This window comes from Monodelphis domestica, chromosome 6 (assembly GCF_027887165.1).
Source record: "Monodelphis domestica isolate mMonDom1 chromosome 6, mMonDom1.pri, whole genome shotgun sequence".
NCBI classification, from domain to species: domain Eukaryota; kingdom Metazoa; phylum Chordata; class Mammalia; order Didelphimorphia; family Didelphidae; genus Monodelphis; species Monodelphis domestica.
This window is the reverse complement of record NC_077232.1, coordinates 190,404,742-190,422,186: the sequence shown is the minus strand read 5'-3', so window position 1 is coordinate 190,422,186 and position 17,445 is coordinate 190,404,742. Positions and strand designations below refer to the sequence as shown.

The window sequence follows — 17,445 nt, the reverse complement described above, 5'->3', positions numbered from 1 at the left end:
TTCTCATATTTTTAAACATCCCGGTTAATTTTGCTTTTTTCCATTTCTGCCTCAATTAAAAAAAAAACTTTTTTTAAAAGGATGACTTCAGGAAGGAAAAGAGAGAATGGAGGGAAATGCTGGTGAATAAAACAAAAGATAATTTTAAAAATATTTTCAAGAACAAAAGGATAAAAATTAAAAAGGAATACAAAAAAAAAAAAACAGAAGTATAAACGAAATCTGTAAGGATTTTTATAATTTTTACCCTCAAGGACATGAGCACTATCACAGTTGTCCTCTAACATCATACTTCCAGATGTTTATTTTTAAAAAATGGTAGGAAAGAGAACAAAGACAGGAAGAACAGTTGAATTAAACCATGTGTATATAAACGAGATCTGTGCTTCTGGTGGACAAATTTTGAGAGTGCCAGAGGATAATTCAAGGCAACTTCAAGTAGAGAAATATACCAAAGGAGTGGGAGATAAAATTAAAATCTTATTGAGACCAAAACAAAATATAACAGAAAAGGCAACAACTACCAAAATATATGCCTACTTTTCCACCACAAAATATTGATGTGTCTTCATCTTTAATAAGATCATAATTGTTTAGTTTTTTAGTCATGTCTGACTCTTCTTAACCCATTTGAGGTTTTCTTGGCAGATACTAGAATGGTTTACACCATTTCCTTCTCCAGTTCATTTTACAGATGAGGGAACTGAAGCAAACCTAGTTAAGTGACTTTTCCAGGTCACAAAAGTAATTAGTGTTGGAGGCCACATTTATACTCAGGAAGAGGAGTCTTCCTGACTCCTGACCTGGTATTTGCTCTCTCCACTGTACTACTTAATCGCCCATGAAGGTAGAAGTAAAGGGGGTAGGGAGCGTGAAGCATCCCAAAGCCGTATTCAAATTGGACAACATCCTTACCATTTCACAACTGATGTAGAAATGTATAGAGTACATTGCCCACCAGAAGGCACTATTTTGCTTACTGTTCACTGATTATGAAAAAAAAGTACTAATTCAAGCTGAGCAAAACATTTTATCCAACAAGGTGTATCCCATCTATAGATGAAAATTATTCAAAATTCCTTGAAAGACATAACAAATAAGCCTGACTCATGTCTATCATAAAGATCAGGTAATAAGTATCTGCTGGCTAAAGATGCTCACCAATATTATACAGTCCAAATAGAAAAGTATTTCCCTTGGAATGATGAAGTCTCCTAGATGTATCTGTTTGCAGATGACATACTGGTTGCATCAAGACCTAGAACGCTGCAGAGCTTCCAGGAAGACATCAGTAACCACTAATCCTCATCTCACCACTGACATAAGTAAGACCAAATAGGTAGACTGTCCATTAACCATATTTTGAGCATCAACCTATATAGTTTATCTATCAATATGTACAACCTATCTAGAACAGTATAAATGGATGAGAAGTTTGGCCTAAAGTTGAACAAGGGAAGGAGAGTAAAATAGATTTCTTTTTCAAGAAATAAAGATCATCCTTTTTTTAATACCAACATCCTACTACCTGTGAGTGTAGGCCAGCTAGATACTGAACATAACAATTTTCAAACAATCAGAAATGAGTATGGCACACAAGGTAATAGAGAGAAGTACTTCAATAAAAACAGACATAAAAGATGGCAGCAGGGTAAAAAGTATGACCATAAGAGAAGACGGGATGAGGAAAGGGAAGATGTAGGAACTGCCAGAGTATGACACTGGTGTCTTCATACTATCACAAGAAATTGGGAATGGGGAAGTTCAGGATGCTGTGTGGATCTCCCTCTTTTCTGACTAGATTTTATATTCCTATGTATTTCTAGTGTCGTTTCTTCTTGAAGGAATAGGTTTTGTATAATAGCATACTATCAAAGACACAGAAGAATAGAATAGTATCTTATTTTTTTTTAAATGATGCCTGTTGAATGAACTATACATTTCAGTCAATCATATTATGAGAATTGAACATTTTTTACTGCCATCATATTTGAAGATACTTGACTGCTACAATTGTGTTACCCTGCTCAATTAAGCTATAGAAGTTCTGAGGCTCAATTTCCTCTCTTGTAAAGTAGACAATTTAAGGACTGACCCTCCCCCTGCTTCTCTATGTTTTTAAATATAATAAACTTTTATTTTAAAATGCAAAAGCAATTCTTAGCTCCAAGGTATAGTTTGCCAATTTCTGACTTACATCAAATGTTACTGAGAGAAAATTCCTTTGAAAACTAAATTTGGCCTAGCTACATCTCTCATAAAGATGCACTACTAAGATGAGGTACCATGCTGGGATATAATAAATATAATATTAATACCACAATAAAAACAGAGATCCTTGAAGGTGTGAGGGGTTAATAGGTTATCATGCAAAGGACCTATCTTAGAATCAGAGGGCCTGACTTCCAGTCAAGATGGCAGCTTAGAGAAAGCTAAAGTTCAGATCTCTGGAAACCCTTCCTTACCAATCTCAAACTATAATGCTCCTAGGGCACCGAAATTCAAAACGAACAATAGCATAGACCCCAGGAACCCTCCTCCTGGACCTGGATCAAAAGGTATGGCCCCCCAAAAGCCAGAACCCGAGATCACTCGGACCTAAGGGGTAGGCAGAAGGAAGGTCCCAGGACCCATCCCCCCCCCAACCCAGAGCACTGAGTCCGAGGCAGCAGCAGGAACCTCAGAACCTGCAAAAGGACCTCAGGGCTGGCTATTCTAAAGGCTGCATCCTGAAAACAACCTAACTCAGTCGCGGGGGCACCCAACACAGATAGCAGGGAAACAGAGAGAGACAGGGGGGAACCTGTAGCCCCCTGGCTGGATCCTTCCATCCAAGTCTCACAGAAGATCCCTGCTTCAGGGCATACTCAGTCCAACCCAGCTGAAATTAATCCTACCAGGAGCCCTCGGAGCTACGGGAAGCCACGGCCCCTCCCCCCACAGAGTGCAGGGTCTTCTGGCCAGCAAAGGCATTGAAATACCTTGCGGAGAGTGCCAAGCCAGGCTCAGAGCGTGGAAGTAAGGCAACGGAGAAGCATCGGGAGGGAATTGAGGAGGGCAGTAACACCAAAACAACAGCAATTCCTGGCTTCCCCGGAAAGACAGAACAACAACTGCATAGAACGGACAATTTGCCTGGGGCTAAAACCTCTGAACACCAGACAGAGATAAGAAAAGCTAGTCCTCCCCACTCAGATAGATGGCAAACAGCACAGAAAAGCCTCAAAACTCCAAGAAAAACAAGAAGAAGGGGGCGACTTTGGACACATTTTATGGAGCAAAAATACAAAATACAGAGGAGATAGAAGAGGAAACACAACCAAATGCTCCGAAACCTTCCAAAGGAAATGGAAACTCTCCACAAACCCATGAAGAATTTAAATCGTAAATGATCAAAAAGATGGAAGCCTTCTGGAAGGAAAAGTGGGAAATAATGCAAAAGAAATTCATGCATCTACAAAACCGGTTTGACCAAACTGAAAAGGAAAACCAGGCTTTAAAGGTCAGAATTAGGCAACTGGAAGACAACGAGCATGTAAAAGAGCAAGAATTAATAAAGCAAAGCCAAAAGACCAAGAAATTAGAAGAGAACATAACATATCTCACTGACAAGGTCATAGACTTGGAAAATAGAGGGAGAAGAGACAATTTAAGAATAATTGGACTACCAGAAAAGCCAGAAATAAACAGCAAACTCGACATCGTAATACAAGATATAATCAAAGAAAATTGCCCAGAGATACTAGAACAAGGGGGCAATACAGGCACTGAAAGAGTTCACAGAACACCCTCTACACTAAATCCCCAAAAGACAACTCCCAGGAATGTAATTGCCAAATTCCAAAGCTTTCAAGCAAAAGAAAAAAGACAATTTAGATATAAAGGAATGCCAATCAGGGTCACACAAGACCTTGCAATTTCCACTCTGAATGACCGTAAGGCATGGAACATGATTTTCAGAAAGGCAAGAGAGCTGGGCCTTCAACCAAGAATCAGCTATCCATCAAAACTGACTATATACTTCCAAGGGAAAGTATGGGCATTCAGCAAAATAGAAGATTTCCAAGTTTTTGCAAAGAAAAGACCAGAGCTCTGTGGAAAGTTCGATATCGAAAAACAAAGAGCATGGAATACCTGAAAAGGTAAATATGAAGGAAAGGGAAAAGGAGAAAAATGTTATCTTTTTCTTTTACTCAAACTCTCTTCCAACCACTTTTTCAATCCTATTGTCTAGTTCAAGTGTCTTGCCTTGACCACTCTAATGAATTGATTAACTGGGCCTTTATAATTATCCTAAATATAAAACTAAGCAAATGTAAGTTAAATAAAAAGTTTTCATTTCCTGTGGGAAAAAAAAAAGAATCAGAGGGCCTAGGGTTGAATCCCAGGTCTTACAGTGATGAGGCCTATGTCCTTGGGAAAACCATTCAACCTCTCTAGGTTTCAGATCAGTTGCAAAACAATGTATTGGGGAAGAAAAAAGGGGGAGGAGAGGCTGTAGGCCAGACAATCTCTATGGTCCTTTACAGCTTTAACTTTATTATTACTATTTCTCTTGATGTACAAGTGTTAAATGAAGACCAATATACAATTCCTTCAGTCAGTTCTCAAATGGTGTGGGTATGAGCTCCTTCATTGCCCCAATTCTCTTCCTCTGAAGAAAATGCTCTAGACATGTGTTGGCTGGCACAAAGCAAGGAGTAACTCCTCACTTCCTCAGAAGCTCAATCAGCAATATTGACCCCCTTGGTTACATGTGCTATCTCGCTGTCACATAAGACCACTGACTCACTAAGCCTGCAGACAGAAGTTACTAAAACACCTATCATATTTTTAGATAAATCATCATATCAGTAGGTCTACCTCTACCTCACACTTGAACTGTCTTGAACCCATGTTAAATGTCTCATCGTCATTCCAATTCTGGAGCTGTTTACTTTCTACCACCTCTTAAGTGCCTACTTCAGTGCTCCCAGGATTCATGAATTCAACCACACAAATGCTTCCTTCAATGATGCAAATCATAATCTACCCATACTTTGGTATACAGTGTAATGAGCTGCTGTGGTCAAAATCAATTAATCATTTAGTAGCCAACCCTCTGATGCTAAACACTTCTGACCTTGTGCAGACTTGCACAACAGCAAGGTAGTATGGTAGATCTAGAATCCAGAAAATCTTGAATTCTAATCCAGTCTCAAACACTGACTAAATATATGACCTTGTGCAACTTTCTCAATTATAAAAAGAGGATAAATGACAGTATCTATCTCACAGGTTAATATGAGGACCAAAAGAACTAAAACGTAGAAGGGTTTTGCTCACTCTTTATCATTATTATTATTAGCCCTCTCTTATTTTTAAAACATTCCTTTTTGTCATCATTACCTCACCACACAACAGCCATCTAATTTCTGTTGTCATCTTGTCTCTGTAACTATCAAATAAAGTTATTAAATAATTGTTTCAGTACTAGTAGACCAACTACTGTGGAGCAGGGAGGGGAAATAAGCATTTATTAAGAGATTATTATGTCCCAGGCACTGTGCTGAGCATTTAACAAATATTAACTAATTGGTTCTTCACAATATCCCTGAGGTAGGTGTTATATTGTGTAGTTCATAGCAGTGATGGCAAACCTTTTAGAGATCACATGCCCAAACTGCAACCCTCATGCCACACATGAGTCCCTGTCTTACCCCAGAGGGTAGAGAAAATACTCTCATTGGGCTACTGACCAGAAGGGCAGGCAATGTGAGAAATGTCCAGGCATGTGTGGAGAGGAGAAGGGAGCAGCTCCTTCTGGCATATGTGCCAAAAGTTTGCCAATGCAGGGCTAGAATCTCATTAGCACAAAATGCCAAATGTATTGGTAAAATCAAGTATTCTACTGTTCCTGGGTTTGGGGTTTTTTGTTTTTTGCATATAATACCAAATATGTTTTCCCCTTCCTAAAATAACTTTCTATTTTACTTATGTCCATTTTATCTTTCCAGTAGATTAAAGTTCCTCATTCTTTTTTTTTTCTTTACAGCCTTAAGGACTAACCCAGAGCTTTTCTTTAGGTGCTTAACAAATGTCTGTGGAATAAAGCCTTACTCAAATCAAATAATCACTGGCACATGGCAGGTTCTCAGTCTATGTCAGTAGAGCCCATAGTCTGACAGGTCCTATCAAACCAAAAATTCCTGTTACCATGCCTATGAGTTAATATGTTATCCAAGCCCAACTTAGAGAAGGTTCAGGATGTTTGACACTACAGTTGGTCATGATGTCTTGTGACTACAACAACTGATTCAAACCATCCACTAACATATGGGAGGTTTATGACTTGCATCAGGAAGGAAAAACGTACCCAGGCACAGCATGGATCCTTTAAGTCATGAGAAAGGTAGCTAACAGGGGGTATTATTTAAGTCACTCAAGAAGCTGGGTGACAACAACCAATGCAAAACTAAACTACAGGAGCTACAGAAAAGCTTCTACATTTCCATACCTTATAGTTCTGCGATTTGACCTATACCAAATCTCAGCAACTTCTTTAACTCAGAAAAAAAAAATTAAATCTACAAATGCCTGGGAAAGGCCTAAGTTTTCAAAGCAAGCATAAAAAGGGGAGTGAAAAAAAGGAAATGTAATAAGGAAGGGTAAAGGAAGGGAAAAAAGAAAAATTAAAGTTAGGATGCACACAGAGTACATAAAAGGATAATAAAATTAGAGGCAAGTCAACCGGAACCACTTGGTTTTTCCTATATATTCAATGGTGCAATGGATAGAACATTAAACCTGGAATCAGGAAGACCTGAGTTCAAACCTAACATCAGATATATACTAGCTATGTGACCATGGATGAGTCACTTAACCTCCATTTGCCTCAGTTTCCTCAACTAAAAAATGGGGACAATAATAGCATCTACTTCCCAGGCTTTTGAGAATCAAATGAATTATAAAGCACTTAGTACAGAACTTGGTGTGTGTATATATATATATATATATATTTTTTTTTTTTTCCCCTTTCCAATCTTCCCAGATTACAAAGGTCTAAAAGCTTGGCCCAACAGAATAGGTTTTTCCTTCACTGATGCAGGTCCATAAGCCTCCCATATATTAGTGGATAGTTTGAATCAGTTGTTGTAGTCACAAAACATCATGATTATTACAGCTGCAAAATATTAACTATAGTGTCAGATAAAATTGATATCTTGATAATTTTATTGGTTCTTTTTCCTTTTTCAAATTGTTTAGATTTGAATAAGGGAACGAGATTAGGAAATCAAGATTAAAAAAGCAAAACTATATAGGTCTCATATACCAATACTATAGATATTTTCTGTGGCTCAACTGCTTGGGTAGATGTCAAAAATAAGATGACTATCCAAGGGCCCAGTTATAACAGCTGATGAAGGCAATAGGGATTTGGAGAAATCTGTTATATGTCACCTGCTATTTTACTATCCAAAGTGTTAGAATAGCGGTAATATCAATCCTTATAAACAAGGTAAGCAGGGATCTTAGATCCCAAAGTATGAAATTCCTGCAATTTGGGGAGAAGCATGTTTTAAAACTTTAGGAACTTTATTCTTCCTTCTATAAGCTATAAAAACAGGGAGCCCCATCTTTTTATATTATCTCCCTACCACTGAGAACAGTTCAAAATTCAGTGTTTTTATGTTTTTGTTTTTGTTTTTTTACTGAATCATGCTGCATTGCTATGTGTGCCAGGCATTCCCTATCTGACTACCTCTCACTAAGGATGCTCTATTGGTTTTGCTAACTCCCCAAAAAATGCCTTCGATTTTATCTGGTTTTCTTTCTAAATTATATTAGGGGCAGCTGGATGGCTCAGTGGATTGAGAGCCAGGTCTAGAGACAGGAGGTTCAAATCTACTCTCAGATATTTCCTAGCTGTGTGACCCTGGGCAAGTCACATAACCCCCATTGCCTACCCCTCTTCTGTCTTGGAAGCAATATATAGTATTGATTCTAAAATGGAAAGCAAGGTTATTAAAAAAAATTATATCCACATTGCATTCTTGCTGCCTAGGAAATAGAGTTTACATCAAATATATCTTCATATACAAATTCATCACTAAGGTTTTATTGAGAGAATTTTGTATTCTTCTGTGTTTCTAAATTTATTTTCTTGCCAGTTTTGGGGGTACAGAAATTGTATAATCTATTTTACCTTAAAGTAGCAAATCTCATTGGTATAATGAGAATCCAAGGCATAAATGGCATAGATGTAAAATCAATAATCTCCAAAATTCTATTCAATCTTAAGAATGCACTAATACTCACATTGCCCTGTTTTGCATCCAAAATTCCTTTTATCTATCGCCTCGCCTCCTAAACCCACAAACAAAACAAAATAAAAAGCAGCAGTTAAAAAAAAATTTTTTTGCAGAACCTTTGGGAAGATTTTTGAAGCTAAATAATTATCATATATAATAATCAAACATTAAATTACAACCTATTTATCTTCCAAGAAATCAAAGCTATTTATTATTGTTGCTGTTGTTTTTGCAGCAATCAATCTTAGAACAAGATAAGTATTAAACCAAATTGAAAGATGTGAAAGAGAGGGTTTAAGTAACCTTCCTTGACAGATTTCAATCACAATTTTCCTTCAGAAGACTCCCCAAAAAACAGATATATGTAACCTCTAAAGAAAGTATCATTGAGCTCTAAATAAAAGTAACAATGGAAGTTCCATACCACAAAACAGTAGGAGCATTGGGATGAGAATTAAAAAAAAAAACCTACTCACTCAACCAGTAAAACTAGCTAAGCAATTTGAACAAGTCATATAGCATTGATAGGTTTCACTTTTTTCATCTGCAAAATGGAAAGAATAGTTGATCTCTAATGTTCCTTCCAACTCTAAAATTCTCAGCCTTTCATTCTATCAACAGATATGTAGTTCCAAAAATAGAACATTAAAGGATGTGAAGAACAGAGATCTAAGTTTCTTATTAATATTGTTCTTTAAAAACTTCCAACACTTCTACTGAAGGATATAGGTAAATTTAGAAAAAAAAATTATAAAGAGTTTTCATTAAGGGTACTCTTGACAGGAAAATTTTCAAAAACTGTCTTTTTTCAAGTAGCCTTATCTATGGAGCTAATTTTTTTTTTAATTGGCATTTCATTTTACAAAGGGAAGTTCATAGAGATTAGCAATATGGTATGATAAAGAAACGGCCTGAGTCAGGAAGAATTGATTTTGTTAGACCTTTAATATACTTGCTTTGTGTCAACTGATCAACTCTCTAATTGAGAGTTGGTGCTATTATGCATTGGTAAAGGAGGTCTCTTCACTAGGAGGCTGCTATACTAATGAAATCAGATTAAGTCCCCAAAAAAGGTCATCTGGAGTAATCACAATGATGCAATTCAAGTACTACTACTACCACCACTGCTGATATATTTTAAAAATTAAACATGAATGAGTTTGACTTTTCTCTGTGTATACTACTAAAAACTTATCATTGTAGCTTTTTTTCTAGGTACACTGAAATATTCCCTGGATATAATTAAGAATAAGCGAATTAATGAATATAGCTCAAGAATTCTTGCTGAAATAGCTATTAACCCCAAAAATTTATAGTCTAAATAAAAATCTCCCAGTCAATAAATATAAAACACATTTCCTGCTTTATTAATCAAATATTACCATGGTTAGCAAAATGAGTATTTGACTTAGTTGGTTCAATTAAAATCAAATTACAGGGTCACAGAAAGAGACTTAAAGGACATTTGGTACAATCCCTTTATTTTATAGGATAAAAAAAATAAAGCCAAGAGACATTATTTTACTTACCTGATGTCACACAAGTAGTAAGAGGGCCTTGAACTCAGGTCATGGCACTCTACCTTTGGGGCATTTTCTTCTACATCAGGCTGCCCCCTAAATAATCCTACTCCCAAAAAAACATATTGGCCTGACTTCCCCAATGTGGCAATTTCCAGTAATCAATTAATCTTAAATTCTGAAATGTACTATTAATAATATAATTAAAGTATTACAACCAAATTCCATATATAACTAAGTCAACAAAAAAAATCTTAAAATATTTCATTTATTTTGGTAATAAATTTTATTAGAAATAGAAATTTTTCTTTGCAACATCAGTGTTGGGCTAAACCACATAACTATATTATAGACTAATAGCATATCACACTATTTTTTGAGACATGATCTAATTTATGACACATACAAATACCATAAAGAATCACATCTTGAAGGAATCTACTACTAAAAAGGTTAAGTTTTGAAAGTAAGATGAAGATTAAAATTATGTAGCAATAATTTTTTAAAAGAGCAAATATAAATATTCCTAGCCCTTACTATAAATAATGACTTGAATTTTTTCAGAGAATCATAAAACTAAAAAGGATCATCTGTGGCAAAACACTATCTGAACTATAAATATTAAAACAGCAAACATTTTTTAAGATTTGTAGAATGTGTCCAGATTAATGATTAAGAATCTGCCTACACTGTTCCTCTATTGAGATTTTCTCTACTTCAGCAACTTACCAGTATATCTTGAACTTCACCATCATCTTGAAATTCTAGTCTGCCATTTGTTCCTACTCTTATAGCAAAATATTCGAGATTTTCATTTGCTTAATCCTTTCCTTAAAATATTCCCTAAAAATGTTCTAGATTATTTAATGATTTGGCACTCATTTTTTCATTTAAGCCTTTTTCAATTTTTCTGAGATTCTCATAGGCCATCACTAATATTTTTATCTTTCCATTCTGAGGTTCATTGTCAAGATTTACTTTTTATTGTAATAATTAAGGTTTTAACATTTTCAATGCAAGTTAGCTATTAAGTCACTAATTTATCCCAAAACAAAATCCTTTGGAAGGCACATCCTATCCTACTAGGTTCTGTAGCATGCAATTTGTGTTTTTTTTCCCCAGAGAATGGGTAGGGTCTTCCCTGTCATAAGAGAACTTCATATACTGAACATAATTAACTATAGAATCTTGAAATCATACAAATAAATGGTGGGAACTTAAGGAACTTTAATGAATTTTGTGTGCCAAAAGATGAATTATCAAAATGTAAAACATTTCCAGGGAAGAAGTTATATAGTTTTCTTGAAGGGCTTTTTAAAATTTCAATTGCTCAACCATCTTTACTGTCAAGAAATTCTTATATCTAAGTAGCTTATAATTTAGTTTAAGTTCACTTCCAAGTAGTGTAGGATTTGTTAGTTTCAATTAGAAAACTCAGCTTTACAAAGATCCTAGGACAATCCACTAGTGAGTTCCCTTTAACAGTTTAGTCATAGATAATGAGCTGATTATCAATCTGAAAGTGTCCCACTCCCAAATAAGGTTGCCAAAACTAATTACTGCCTTCACAATAACTACTATTTCAATTCTACCTCTTGTCACCCAAAGCACTGGTACACTAGCCTAAGCCAAAGTCTGGTGGTTCCATGAGAAAAGGTGATGGACACAAGAATGAATCCAGGTATCACTTAAGTTGAAGTATAAACTGTAAGGCAGAAAATGTACCACACCCTTCTGTGATCTCTACAGACAATTTTCTAGACCAAGACCTTAAATTTTCACACATAATTCCTGGATTTGATGACAACAAAGCCAAAGAATGGCTATACTCCTAAAGGTAGCTAGGTGGTTCAGTGGATAGAGAGCCAGGCCCTGAGAGGGGAGGTAATGAGTTCAAAACTGAACACAGACACTTCCTAGCTGTGAGACCCCTGGGCAAGTTATTTAACTCTGATTGCTTACCCCTTACTGCTTTTCTGCCTTGGAACCAATATACAGTATTGATTATAAGGCAAAAGATAAGGTTAAAAAAAAAAACAAGCCAAGAATGGATATACTTAAGACCTTTAGGCTTAAATGTTGATCCTATTTTCTTTAAATTTTAAAATCCTACTGTCAATAATAATCAAGGCTTTAAAATTTTTATTGCCCTTTAAAAACAAGACAGCACATGACTCAGGAAGGTGATAATTTTGTAACTAAATGTAATTATAACCTAGTAAATATAAACAACTTGTCTACAGAACTGTATTTCATCTATAAAATCTAAATGCTTAAACAGAAATTGTTTTATAAAAAGTCAAAAGGTTTGATGTAGTTTTAAAAGTGATTATTACATAAACTTTACCTGAACTTTTAAATGCAATTAAAAACTTCAGCATAAAGTTCCAAAGTACCTTTTTAGAGTATGAGTAGATTCCATAATATGTAGTTTGTTAAGTTTCTAGCCTCTTAAGACTGTGTAAAGTATGGCACTAAGGCTATAGTTCATAGTACATATGATAATTGGTTATACCATCTAGTTCACTGTTCCAGTCATAAACTCACCACTAAGACATATGTAATAATGAAAGGAACTAACCAAAAAAGTGGGGTGGATTAATAGAAATCTGTTGGGTATACATACAGTATAATGCACAGTATTGTATGTCCTGAACATTTATTTTCATAGTAGATATAAAAGCAATTTATTAAAAGATTTTGAAAAAGATGCTTCATATGTTTAGAGAATATGTCAGACTACTTTAAGTTTAGGATGGTGTAATTATAACATTTTAAAAAGGTATTAGTGGGGGCAGCTGGGTGGCTCAGTGGATTAAGAGCCAGACCCAGAGACGGGAGATGCTGGGTTCAAATTTGGCCTCAGATATTTTCTAGCTGTGTGACCCTGGGCAAGTCACTTGACCCCATTTCCTAGCCCTTACCACTCTTCTGCCTTAGAACCAATACACAATATAGATTCCAAGACGGAAGGTAAGGGTTTTATAAATAAATATACACATATTAGTACCTTGTAATAGTTATTTTTAAGTTATTATGTATGTCAAAAGGTTACATGTTCTTTGACCCTAGATTGTAGATCTTATTCTAAGATGACTTTTTTCCAAATGAAATATACTACAATTCCTTACATAATATTCTCCCAAAGTCTTCTGTTAATAGCTATCCATGTGAAAGTATTGGTTTTTATTTTCGTCCCTCTTTCTCTTGCCTCACCAATCGCCAGGTAAATTAAAATGAATAACGGCAGTGAGAGTTCTGTAGATCTCAGTAATACAAATTTCAAGTTATGTATGAGTTGTTTTAATAAATATATAATACAGACTATTCTTATGCACACCTCACAAATCACAACCTACTTGCCAAAATTTTCAAATTATAAAATGGCAATGCCATGAAGCTTGGCTGCATACTAACAACTAAAGAAATATAATTATCTTATACTATAGTTAGTGACAAACATGAAGTTTTAAGATTTAAATAAGGAGACAAAATTGTAGGCAAAGTATTTTGATCTATAACTATACCATCAGTCTGGTCCAAATGTTTTCATAGGAGTGGACAGTCAAGTTGTGCAATTACTTGAATGGAGAATATAAGGCTTACAGGGCAACTAGGAGCATTTAAATTTTGACAAATAAGCACCAATAAAACCAGTAGTAATCTTTCTGTACTTAAAAAACTTTCAAAGCAGGAGGTTTCACTTTTGAACTTTTGTCTCTTCAGTGCTATATGGTGTCTTGCAGAATAAAGGTAATTGAATATCTGCTGAATTGTTGAAATAATTAGGATTTTAAAATATGTATTTTGAAAATACCTAGAATTCACAAAGTATTTGGCCAGAACTTTAATAATGTAAATATTCAATTTGAATTTGGGGTTTAACTACCCACTGCATTAAGTGGGGATGAGGGAAACACTAAAAACAAAAATTTGACATACATTACTAATTATGTGAAATGCCTTTTAATTTTACATATAAAATGCATTCATTTTATTTTTTCTTCACATCCATAAATTGTCCAATTCCACAGTACTAATAATGGTTTTCATTAAAGTGTTAGTTTTCATGAAAACTTTTTCCAATAATTTTTTGTAATAAAAAACATTACCCCAACCACAGATAATTTATACACACACATATTTGGATGTTTATAAGAATACATATATTCACATACACAACAACCTTTGCTTTAATGCTAGCCTTGAGTCCAATACAAAATTACAGGTTTCATCATATTATTACATAATCGGCTTAAATTTCCAATAATTAAATCTCAAGAGAAAGTCATAATAAACAATACTAAAAATCTAAAGCAAGAAGCCATTATATTTTTTAAAATATCTATGGAATATGCCTATTTGCCCTATATTACCCTGTTTTATCCCATACCCATTGATGGCCATATTTTTAGAGATCTCCTAATCCAAGCCCCTATTTTGCAGATAAGGAAACTGAGACCCAAAGCTTCTAAGTGACTTGTCCAAGGACAAGGACACTCTCAAGTACACTATAATTCCTTTGCTAATATAACATTCAAGCAGGTAAGCTAATGGCAGGTATTGGGGCAGAAACAAAGTCTTCCAACTCCCTACCTACTGCACTTTACACATCCACAAGAACTTGGGGTCGGATAACACTTTCCTGCTATTCCCAAGTGGTTTTAAACTATTGATTACCGTGTCTGGCTGCCTGCCCTCGTATTATGGTTGAGAAGGATCAGTTGAGGCTGTTCCTGTCCCTCCAGGAGCTTTCCAATGCACAATAATCAATAAAGACCAGATCTCGGAGTAGAAACCTGGGAGTCAAAGGTAGAGGAATCCTGCGTTTCCAAGCATCCACCCACGTTAAGACCTCTATGAAGACAATAAGGGGAAGGGGTGAGTTATTTCGAGTTTCACCCTAAGTGCAGGAATGGGGACATCCTTGGGTTTGGTGCCCAAGACTGCGTGTTCTTCTTACAGGTAGGAAGGACCCCAAGTGGAATTTACCTGCCATATTCTCAAGAGGCTGTGGAGTTAATTACAAATCAGGGGAATAATGAGCCCAGATGGAAGAGGGCAGATTAGAGCCTCGGGGGTGAACTGGGAATGAGAGTTGGGGAGCTGGGGGAGGGGGGCGGGGAGCCCAAGAGAGTCCGGTGGGGGAGGGGGTCTCGGTGGTCAACTCCAGCCCGGGCAGGAAAGGGGCGGGATGGTGGGGGGTAGGCAGGTCACCGCCGGAATAGATCCCCCCAGAGGCTAAGCCTATAACGGCCTCTTCCCGGCCCGAGGCGCCCCCCAAAACCCCTTTCCACGTCGGAGCAGGGAAGAGGAGGCGCGACGAAAGCGCCTTACCCGCCCGAGGCGGCCCCGGACGCGGAGGGGTGGGCGTGAGTGTGTCCGAGTGTGTTAGCTCGTGTGAGTGCCTGGGGGGGGCGCGGCAGCGAGGCGGGGGAGGGGGGGTCCGGCCGTTACCGGCGGTTTGGTGGCGCCCCCCTCTCCCCTCCTCACCCCTTCGGTCTTCGGATGTTGGTCACAAGTCTCTGGGACCAACGACCACAAACCGCCGCTGCCGCCGCCGCCGCCGCTTCGGGGACCCAGGGAGCCGTGCGGGGACCGCCGCGGGGGAAAGGAGAGGTGGACAGGGGGCAGCTGCAGCAGCAGCTGCAGCAGCAGCAGCCGGGAGCGGGAGCCGGAGCCGGGGGGTGGGAGGGACTCGTGCTGTCCTCGCGCCTCCGCCTCGGCCGCTCGCGCACCGCGCTTAGGCACCAGCGCCAGGCGTCCTCCACCGGCCCGCGTCGAGAACTCCCCACCCGCCGGGGCTGAGGCCGCTGCCAGCCAATCAGGAGTCAGCTCTGAGGCGCCTTCCCCGCCCCCGCCTTGGCGGGGGGAGGAGACCTGGAGCTGAAGCGTCCCTGCCCCCCACCCATCCGACGCTCACTGAATGGGAACCATAGGCGACCCTGAAATGGGCAGGCCCAGAGTTGAAATCTGAAAGGACCACCTGGCAATCCGATGAAGTTACTTGGACGGGCAGCGTGGCTAGCCAATAGAAGAGTTCCGGCCAAGAAAAGTTTTTGAGAGCCAATCAAGAGTGTGCTACCTCGAGGTAGGATGCACGTGGCGGAGGGGTACCTATTTTTGTTAAAAGATGTAAGCCAAAATTGTGGTAGGGTTTTGTTTTCAAATAGTGAATTATTTGTCATGTGAACTGTGCGGTGGGATGGCTACTCTGGAAAGAAAGTTATAGGGGCGGAGTTTGGATTTGTTTCAGAGGTCTGATTGTTAGTAGTATTGTTTTCTATCTCTGAATTACATTTTTAAATGAAATGAATCTAGAATTACAAAAAGAAGTCAGTGTTGAAATTAGTTATCAAATTGTTTTTAAAATAAAATTCAGAAATCTCAAGAACTCCTCTAATAGCGTTTTTAGCATTATCCTCCCAGACTTAGAGGTAGGAAATGAGAACTTTTTTTTAAAAAATCCATAAACATGCACTTCTTTAATATTTGGTGGATAAAGTATAGCCTTCCTGTATAGCTATATGTAAGACATTGTTATGTCTTACATATGTTATGTCTTACATGTGTTATGTCTTATGACACATGTAAATTTATAAAGTGAGGCAGAGTTGCACAAAATTGTCTCCCTCACTCTCCCAGTCATCAAAGTCTAGTGGAAAAACGGACGTCGGGACAATCACTGATGTACTTTTTCTTTCAACTGGAAGCCTCCGATGGATAGTTCTAAAAAGGGAGCACAGATGCCAAGTTTGGGCACCATTTTTGTAGATTTTAGTTTGTATGACTGGTATTGATGAGACTATTATTTTCCCCTGAGCAATGTGGCAATTTGAAAGGCTCCAGTATTGTACATTTTTTTTTGTAATGATAGAATAAAGAATTTGGTTCATATGAAAATAGCACTGAACTGTGTCAAAAGACTGGGATTTGGGGGAAGGCTTTTATTTTGACTTGTAACTTGATGTAAGTCATTCTATACCTCCACCTCCTCCCACCTCTCTCCTTATTTAGGCCAGGTGATCCAAAAAAAGTCATTGTTACTTGTAAAATTCTCCACATATAGTTAGCACATTTTGGTGCTTGAACCAGATATTCTACTATCTTAAAATGAATAATTCAAAACAAAGCAGAAGTCCACTCACAGTAACAGTGAACAAATAAAGAACTTCAAAGTAAATTTGATAAATCAGAAATAACAGTTACTTCAGATAAGCTAATTAAACAATTTTATAGTTATGAAGATATTGGAACCAGTCTTTGTCATCAATTCATAATACTGATATAACAAAATACATTTGCCTAGCAGATTTCTGTTTGAGCCGTTTGGAAATATTCATTGCTACTATATCAAATAAAATTGAATTCAATTCAATTTAACAAGTATTTATTTAAATGCTAACTATATGCCAAACCAAATACTATGGCAGGAATACAAGGACAAATACTAAATCTTCTGTGCCTTTGAGGAGCTTAAGTTTCAGTGGAGTAAGGTGAGGCAGGAAGAACAGCCAAATGTGTGCATAATACCAAGTGTCTATAGTTTGGATAAATTTAAAATGGGGAGAGTTCTTTCATATACAGATGTCCCTTCCAAGTAAGAAAGTGACTTCCTCCACCCCAGTATCCTT

The 17,445-nt window shown here is 37.3% G+C and overlaps 1 protein-coding gene across 8 annotated transcripts in view; it reads right to left on the bottom strand.

Moving 5' to 3' along the window:
* The window catches only part of RBM46 (RNA binding motif protein 46), an 82,069-nt gene extending 66,626 nt beyond the window's left edge, over window positions 1–15,443 (bottom strand). For 5 of the 8 annotated variants that reach the window (XM_056802783.1, XM_056802786.1, XM_056802787.1 and 2 more), the window contains exons 1-3: window positions 15,305–15,443; window positions 14,492–14,668; window positions 8,299–8,346 (exon numbers count right to left, since the gene is read on the bottom strand). The gene's annotated coding sequence lies outside the window, so the exon portion shown is untranslated. Of the gene's footprint in view, window positions 1–8,298; window positions 8,347–14,491; window positions 14,669–15,148; window positions 15,267–15,304 lie in introns of those variants that run through there. The other 3 variants (XM_056802785.1, XM_056802784.1, XM_016423161.2) reach the window with 3 other exon arrangements.
* Between the last annotated feature and the right edge of the window lie 2,002 nt (window positions 15,444–17,445).